The sequence below is a fragment of the Magnolia sinica genome, chromosome 15 (genome assembly GCF_029962835.1).
Source record: "Magnolia sinica isolate HGM2019 chromosome 15, MsV1, whole genome shotgun sequence".
Classification (NCBI taxonomy): Eukaryota; Viridiplantae; Streptophyta; class Magnoliopsida; order Magnoliales; family Magnoliaceae; genus Magnolia; species Magnolia sinica.
The window spans coordinates 43,519,446-43,528,580 of record NC_080587.1 but is presented as its reverse complement, the minus strand read 5'-3'; the positions used below and the strand labels follow the sequence as shown (position 1 = coordinate 43,528,580).

Below are 9,135 nucleotides of genomic sequence, written 5' to 3'. Positions count from 1 at the left end.
TTCTAAAATGCCTGGGATTCAATCAAGTTAAATGCCAAGGCAATTAAATTTCGCAACCCTTATAGAGATGAAACTATTACTCTTCCTCTGCAACTTCAATGCTACCAATCCATTCTTAAGAGCAAACCAACTGACTATATGACACAAAACAAGCTTCTGTACGTGTCAAATTGGGTGATCAAAGAGTCGCAAATGCTCGAAAGCTATCTCACAGAGAAAGGCTTAACCCAAAAGACTAGGCAAATAAGATATATGCACTTCCTCACACCATGTTACAGCCCTCATTCCTTATATTTCACTCATTTCTTCAAAACGATTCAATAACGTTTCCGTCATCGCGACTCCTTGTGGGGCAAAGAAGAATTTAGGACACAGGGTCTTTGGACTGATCATCCGTACTACAGTGCATGGGCTAAAGCAATCTTGAAGAAGTACGAAGATGTCCTTATGGCAGAAAATATATATTATGCTATAGAAGCCACCTCAGAATTCTTTCAAAAGGACACGATGATTTATAAGGGCTTTCTGAAATACTGGTCTTCCACTACAAATTCTTTCCATCTTCTGGTAGGGGAAGTAAGTATCACCTTATGGGATCTATATAGGATGGCCGGCATGCCTATTTCCAAATCTTTCCTCAATGAATATGTTCCCTCGAACGAAGAATTTGCCTATGTTGCTCCCAATAGAGTACCCAAAATTACAACATTAACCATCGACCTTTTCCATGAAACATTTTATTTTGCTGATGTTCATAAGATTTCCCCTCTTCAATGGCTCGCACATTTTTCCTGATATTTGGTGTAAGTATTTTAACATTTTCCTTCCCTTTCAGACAATACTTATCTATAGATATAAATTGCTCACTCCTTCCCTTTTCAGGTTCCCTGGCAGCCATTGTGTAGAACTAGAAGCCAATCACAAAAAGATAAGGGGGCTAGCTGAATTCACTACTGAAACTGAATTAGCCACTTTCTTAGCTTATTGGTTGAGCTTAGTCATGTTTTCTAGCTCGAAAAGCTCGGGCTCTATTCGACCAACCTTATTTGTGGCTACATGCATAATGGCGGAAATAGAAAAAGATATTCTCTGGCCCTTCCTGTCTTATGCTCGTTATATAGAGCTTTTGGTCATGCTGTAACCCACTTCTCAAGTCTAGCACTAGGAGTTATATCTTCTTTTACTCCATGGCATTATTTCTCTAGATGGCTTGACATTTATTTCCCCTGGACTTACAATGACCCAGAGAAGGCTTATGTTCATCCCAATCATTTACCCCCTGGCATTTCTTAAAGCGAAAGATGATAAAGAAGGGATATGAATGGTTAGATTACCAAGCTGAAGACAGAGAAGTTGAGGATAACAATGACTTGGAACCCATTGAGAGGACCTTCTTTCTTTGTATTCGTTCTCGTAGTCTTCCTATACGAGCAGTAGAGTTCTGGCGAGAACCATACTACCCAAGTCGATTTGCCAGACAATTTGGGTATGATCAAGCTATGCCCCAGGCAAGTGAGGAGGTCACACGAATAATGAGAAGTTAAAGAGTTGGCCCCTACAATTGGGCTTTAATATGGAAGCGGCTCTTAGCAAGAAATTTTGGTTCTCGATTTATTCTCCTAGGGTATAATCATCGAGTAACGGCTTCATATACCTGGATGTGATGGTGGGCACATCATTACTACTTGGTACGCAACTGTTTTCCTGTAGATCGGCCTATCTAGGTTCCTCCATGCTTGAGGAATTACAAACCAGAGCAAGGGATTGAATATTTTTACGAGAAAGATTAGGCCGCCATTCCAGGACAACTTCATTGTAAAATTTCTGTGGAAGAGCCCATCAGAGAAATAAAGTGTCCAAACACTCTGGAAGGATGGATTGCTTTCGGTTCTCCTTTGGACTTGATAAAACGGGGAGAAATATTGGCCACTCCTCGCAACGAATTTGAAACTGCAGGCGGTATTCTGCCTTCCCCTACTCCTGAATGAGGAGATCAGCTTACACACCCTGCTCTCGTCATTCCTCCTACTACAAAGCCCATCTCCTCTACAATCTCTCAGACTGTTGAACATACAACCGCCACAGTTATCCCTGTCATGGATCTTACAGAAACCATAACAAATCATGCTACAGCCATAACTTCTCCGGCCGCACGTCGGATTGTTATTACTACATCTCCTATGACTCGATCCAGTGCTAAGTCATTGTCTCCTGAAGTTTTGGCACAACAGGTCCCTTCTCCTGCTCAAAGTGCACGTCTTCTCCCTGTGAAGACTACTTATAAGGGAAAACAAACCATATTGGAAGAAGACAACTCATTAGAATATGCAGCAAATACTGCAAGCGATGATACGTCTTCTCCCACGAGCTTAACCGATGAGGGAGATGCTTTGCTAAATGCAGATACTAATGTTGAGGTAGATGTTAGAGAAGAAGGCAATGTTAGAGTTTGAGTCCTCACTTCCTGATGCTCCAATCACTCATCCAGATACCTCTCATCCGATTCCGTTGACCTCCCTAGATGAGGAGCAACTCGGTTATGGAGAATATGGTGGTTCTTCTGGTGTGAATATCTTTCTTTCTTTTGATGCTTCATATTCTCCATGTGTCATGAAAACTGCTGATGTGGTTGCTCGCGGAACATCAACTTTAAGGGATGTAGAAGCTCAATCATCTAAAATTCAAGCAATGATGGGGAATGTATTTCTTCTTCCTAGTACAGAAGAAACCTTGCCGATAGTTCCCACAACATCCGATGCCCCCATTCAGACTGATAAGTTCCCTACTATACGTCCTTCTCCTATCTAGCTAATAGCTCGAAGTTTAGAATTTCTTTATGATCCAGCCAACGTCCCAACTCCTAGTACCCTTAATTCGAGTACTGTAGGGGATTAGGAGCTTTCTTTCAATGCTGTTATGACTACAGAAATCCCCAGCTCTGCAGCACCCACAACCCATTCTGTTCAAGTTACTTCTACTGTTGCCCCCAATCCGGGTATATATTTTCTTTTCTTATTTTATGACATCATTATATACACATTTATCTTCTTTTGAACTTATAATCTCTTCTTCTTGTCTTTCAGTTTCAGTCGTACTAACTCCATGTGGAACTGAAAGGTCTAACTTGGTAACTGTAGCTTTTGACAAACTCTCTTTGGAAAAGGTGTCACGTCTTATGTTGGGACTCTTCAAGAACATAATTTTTGTTATCATCGGTGTTTTTAAAGATCCAACCCAGTGGGCCTTTTTGGATAACGCTTTAGCAATTCTCTCTCATTCGGCTCGTCTGGCGCATGTTGATGTTCAGTCTCTTCACGCCTCCTTGTCATAGTTTTATGATTCCATAAAAAACTTAGAAACAGCGCGGAGTATAGTCATTACTCCCGAAATTCCAAGTCATCAGAAGGAGTTGGCATTACTTAAGGAGAAACTCTCTCGTTCAGATGATGTTCTCGCTTATTGCAATACTGTTAGTCAATCTCTTCATGAGAAGTTAAAAGTTTCCGATAGAAGTAAGGCAATCATTGATGATCAAATTGCTCTTCTTGAGAGAGAGATTCTATTACTGAAGAGTCAGAAAGAAGTAGAAGATTTAACTATTCGTCAGATCAAAGAAGAGCTTGAAACGAATACTCAAGTAATTGATACCAAATAAGCTGAACAAACAAGGAATGGGGAAGTTGCTACTTCTTTGGAATCAGAACTAATTGGTGGTAACACCCCGTGTTTTCAGGACCCAAGTATATGACCCGTTTCCCAAAAACCTGAGTGTTAACCTATAAAATTCAGTATAAATTTAAACTGCTCATCATTAATCAAAGTTAATAGCAACGAAGCTAGAATAAACCATGCATTAAATAAAAACATTCCAACCATAATGAAATTCCAAATGTTGCGCTCATGCATGACTTATACAATCAAAAATACAAAGTTCATATAAGTAAAAACAGGAATTGATCAACTAGTGATGGAGTTCAATATGGGACGGAGGGACCCCAGCTACCCGATCTGCGCTAGCAGCCCAGTGAACAGCATCAGCTCGCTCTACACATGTATCAACTGTTACTGTTTGATAGTGTCAATGGCTATCGCAGTGAGGAGTACCCTCTAAGATTGCACACCCATAATTCATAATTCAGTGTAGATCGCAAGTCATGAGGATAGATATATTAAACAAGGCAATTCATAATTATGATCACATATTGAAAAATTAAGTCAGTTAGCATAATCTCATCACAAGCAAAATATAATAGCAATCGCAACGCAAGGGAACATGTCTAGATAATCAAGTAATCAACCTTACAACTCCATAAAATGACTAAAAAATCAACTTTAAACATCTACTTCATCCGGAAATCATATTGTACGTGAACACCACAAGATGGCTAGGAAATCGCTAAGCGAAGACCCGCTCCACTTGGAAATCATGGTATGACTGAACACAGCAAGATGAAGAGATAAGCAACATACAAACTCTAGACCACCCGGAAATCATATCATACGGGAACACCGCAAGATGGCTAGGAAATTGCTAAGTAAACACCCGCTCCACTCGGAAATTATAGTACGACTGAACACCACAAGATGGCTAGAAAACCAACATACAAAACTCTACTCTACCTGAAAATCATATCGTATGTAAACACAGCAAGATAGCTTGAAAATCGCTAAGCGAATACCCACTCCACCCGAAAATCACCATATGATTGAACACCGCAAGGTAAAGAGAAAATCAACTAGCCACAAAAGGGTACTAATATTCCATTAAGGCCGCAAAGGCCAAATAGACGATCCAAGCCACGTAGGGCATATATGAACCGCAAGATGGAGTCCACAACAAGTCTCATTCTATCCATTAAATGATCACAAGTAGCAACGTCTAATCAACTAACAGGTTATACGGATGGAAATAACATGTGAACATCAAATCAATACTTGCTAAATTTAAAGAGACATGTCCATTATATGAATCAATTTCACAATAGATTAACATATTCATATAATAAGGTAAGTAACTCAATATGAGAAATCAATGTACCATCCATGCCTAGATTGATGAATTTAAGTGAGAAGCTCAAAGGGTGAGTCCTCACCTTGGGTGGATGTTTCCCTTGGCTTAAAGTCCTTATAAGATGAGTCCAAGAGTTCTAGAATTTAGATAAGTATAAGGTTAGGTTCCTAGTTAGAAGTTGTACAAGAGCCATTAATCAATAACTTTAATGAATCACTTACTTGTTCTTGGAAGTGATTGAAGGGAAGTGTCCTTCAAGGTGAACAGTTGGAAATAGCACCTGAGTGGGACATTACAAGATCTCAGTGAGTCACTACTGAGTTGACTTGTTTGGGATTCTCAACTAACCCACTAGTTGAATATAGGGTTTAGTGAAATCACCTATTGTATGTCGGTCCGTAGATTGGTGAGGCTTCTCAGCTCTCCTGAGGTGATATTTGCCATTATTTTGAGGATTGTTTTAGATCCGACTCAGTTGGGAATCTGGATGATTCAACTCATGATTGAGTTGGGAGAATTTCTAACTGAAGCTAGCGGGTTTTTTTATAGCTCCACACCTGAGTGGAAGTTGTCTCTATTAATAGTAAGATAGAGACCCGAGTCCTTCCTCTTTTAACGGCTAACTGAGTTCACAATCTGGGTTTGTAAATAGTCACCGAGTCAACCTGTTAATAAGCCATTTGATGTGGAGTTTATGGGGACGGTTTAGATGTTATACCTGTTTAGGGAACGGTCCTATATGATGGTGTAGGGAGGTCAGAGCGAATCCCACAACGTGCCTGACTAAATCAGCACACTGATCTCAGGAACACGACCCGGTTCGTGAACTCATCCAGATTTTTGGGGATTCGGGTTGGGTTGATCAGGCTGGAGCGATCTCGAGTCGATCTGACTCGATCCTGGCACCACATTGGTAAAACGGCAGCTGCTGAGATGCCTGGGCAGAGGTGGGTCCCGTCGGAAGGTTTTTTGTCTCAATCGGAGTTGTGAAACAGGAATCTGGTGCGGCTGGCTTCACGGGATATGATGTCATTGGAATCGGCGAGTTGGCATGAGTTGAGATGACCAGTGGGTGCGGAGTCGACCTAGCTGGCTTACCAGCAGCTTCCACTCCTCTAAATCTTCTTCTGGATGGAGCAGGTCAGGTCCGATTCTGACTCGTCCCCTGTTGGGACAGAGTTGGGCCGCAACAGCAGCTGGAACTCGTTCCAGCGGCTGGCTCTCTCTCTCTCTCTCTCTCTCTCTCTCTCTCTCTCTCTCTCCTCTCATGTCTAACCGCGAATGTTGCCCTAACAGGACGGCTTTTATAAGCCACGTTAGCAACCTGTTGGGATTTAGAATGCTAATCCGGGATTAGCTGTAGTTTGCGTTTTCACCCCAACTAAATGCCCCGAGAATTGCTGATCGAGTGGAATCCTTTGTGCTTGGCTATACAACGTTTATATGGATGGTTTTCTGGTATAATGGTCCACCTGACGGACGTCCTAGACCATCAAATGGGGCCCATCCCACGCTAATGGGTTTCCTATTTAAACGAAGGAGATGACCCAGCCGTTAATGGTGGGTCATCATCCTATGGCTGATCCGATGATCAGAAGCATATGGATGGTTTGGATAGGTACCATGATCATTGTGGGACCCTCCAGATGGATGGTGGTTGGCGTTCTTACTTAATAGCTCGAGTTCATCTTGCGGTGACGGCGAAAGCTCTTTGGACTGTTGAAGAGACCTAGCGTGGAGGGATGAGATCGCTTGGAACGCGTGGCTGGGATGGAATGGAGCAGAGGCACGCGGATTGCCAGCGTGGAAACCCAAAAAAAAATGGAGATTTCCCATTTTGGAAATGAGTGTGTTTGCTAGCCTGATCTACGGCTGATTTTGTGTGCACACATGTGCAATCCAACTTTTGGAATTTGGCAGGGACGGTCCCTTCGTGTCCTCTACAATATGGATAGTTCAGATCGAACCTTTAGGTCTCGATTGTGGGCCACCGACAGACGCACGGTGATAGCTGTTTTCAAACAGCGTGGGCCAGAAGAGCACCGCTCTGTTTTGCTATTTCGGGTCAAACCCGATTTGACCCAATGCTGATATCAGTGCAGCGAGGGAGTAACAGGCTGTGTACTCCCAGATCAAATGTGGGGCCCACAGTGAGGATCTGGATCGATCCGCTCCGTTCATTCATTTAGGTGGCTCTCATTAGGGTCCAGCCCAAAGAATGGGGTAGATCCATGGCTTACGTGGGCCATACATGCCACATTTGTGTTTGATTGGCGGTTTGCACGGCCCATGGTATTCTTAGGTGAAATCTAGCCCATCCATTTGTGTTCCAAAATATTGTACGCTAGGTAATAATAAATATAACATATATACAACTTGTATTACATTTATATTTTATATTAATGATTATTTATTTACTTTGAAATCCTGTATGGATATGTATACATGTATATTTTTCTTTTTCATATATAAAAACATTAATTATTCAAAGTGTACTATAATTAATTTATGTAATATTCTTATACATTCATATTAGTAAATAATGTCTTAGATTATATAATAAAAATATATTTTTATATTTGTTTAGTATAATACATTAATAATCATAGATAAGTATTTATTTACACTCATTAATATTTATAACATACTTTCATGATCATATATGCTTATATTAGTATAGCAAAATTAATATTTAGAGATATATATTTTATATATAGTATAAAACATTAGTATATAGTTAAAGTTATAAAATGTAAATGTTAATTAATATACATCGATTATATAATAATGTGTTGGTCTACAATTTGTTCCATATATAGTTTAAATAATATACATAATTTAAATAATTTAGGTAATACGTATTTTTACAAACACTTATAAATATTTTTTTATTATAATATATATACAATTATATCCCATTTAAAATGAATTATTTGATCTTTCTGGTAACACCCGAGTATTGAAAAGTAAGGGGTGTAACAATCTACCCCCCTTAAAGAGAATTTTGTCCCCGTAATTCAATACTTCTACCTTAAACGGGACGAAGATAATCTGTTTTCCTGTGTCCCAAAGCGTTTACTACTTTTTCTATAAAGCACATCTAACTAAGGGACTAGGGTTGTTACAACCTATCCCCCTTAAAGAAGAATCTCGCCCACGAGATTCAATCATACCCATTCAAATTTATTTTTTTCCAGTACCCACTATGGTCTAGGGTTTGCTCACATGACTTGAAGAAGAGTTTTACTACTATCCCATATTTATATATTTGTGTGTGTAATAAGAATAGTAGTTTATGCTCTCAATGTTCGGGTTAACACGAACAAACAGTTGTGGTCGGCCTGGCCCGATACGCTAAACTTCTGCCTGGCCGGGTAGTGAGTCTATCCTTCTCAATCCTAGTGAATATCGATCTTCTGCTTGATCAGGGCATTGAGATCATTGTAATCATTAGGATTTAAAATTCACGTCAAACCGTGCATACTTCGCTTAAACATGGTTCCGTCTATTCGCGTTCCCAACCATTCCAGTCCTTCGAGATAGGTTATTTAATTTCCTACTTCTCTAAAGAATAAGCCTAAATGATTCATTATGCTTCAACATTGTGATTAAGCTATATGGGGTACTATCCTGAAATCTATAATTAAATCATTTCTAATAATTTTAGTCACATTACTACGCATTCCCAAAAAAAATTATAATTCTTACGAACTACTTTATAACTACTAAGGAAGATCTATAAGGATCGTACCTTGGTCTGCTTGCTCAGGGTTGGGTGTATCTAAGGCATACATGCGATGAGCTCCTTGATCTCATGCTTGAGGTTGCAAGGCTTGAGCAGGATTCAAAGAAGTCCTCTCATCTCACTGTTTCTGGAAACATCGCCTTAAGATATGACCAGGTCTGCCACAATAGCTGCAGAGCCTACCCTGACTCGAAGAAAGAATTGGGTGAGATGTCAATTTTACCCTTTTTGTAACGACCTTGGAATTTTTGTGCTTATCTTTCCTTAAGTAGTTGTTTTTGGGGTAATTAGCGCTTTACTTGATTGCTTGTGAAATTCGCATCAATCACTTTAAATTGTATCTGCATGGCTCTAAACGTGTAGATTAGTGAGCGCTACG

At 40.1% G+C, this 9,135-nt stretch overlaps 1 long non-coding RNA gene across 1 annotated transcript; it reads right to left on the bottom strand.

The window, feature by feature from the left end:
- Positions 1 to 5,086: 5,086 nt before the first annotated feature.
- On the bottom strand, positions 5,087 to 6,572 carry LOC131227326 (uncharacterized). The gene is made up of 3 exons (XR_009162203.1): positions 5,730 to 6,572; positions 5,233 to 5,291; positions 5,087 to 5,147 (listed from the first exon to the last, which is right to left on the bottom strand). It is a non-coding gene; the product is annotated as an uncharacterized LOC131227326 (long non-coding RNA).
- Between the last annotated feature and the right edge of the window lie 2,563 nt (positions 6,573 to 9,135).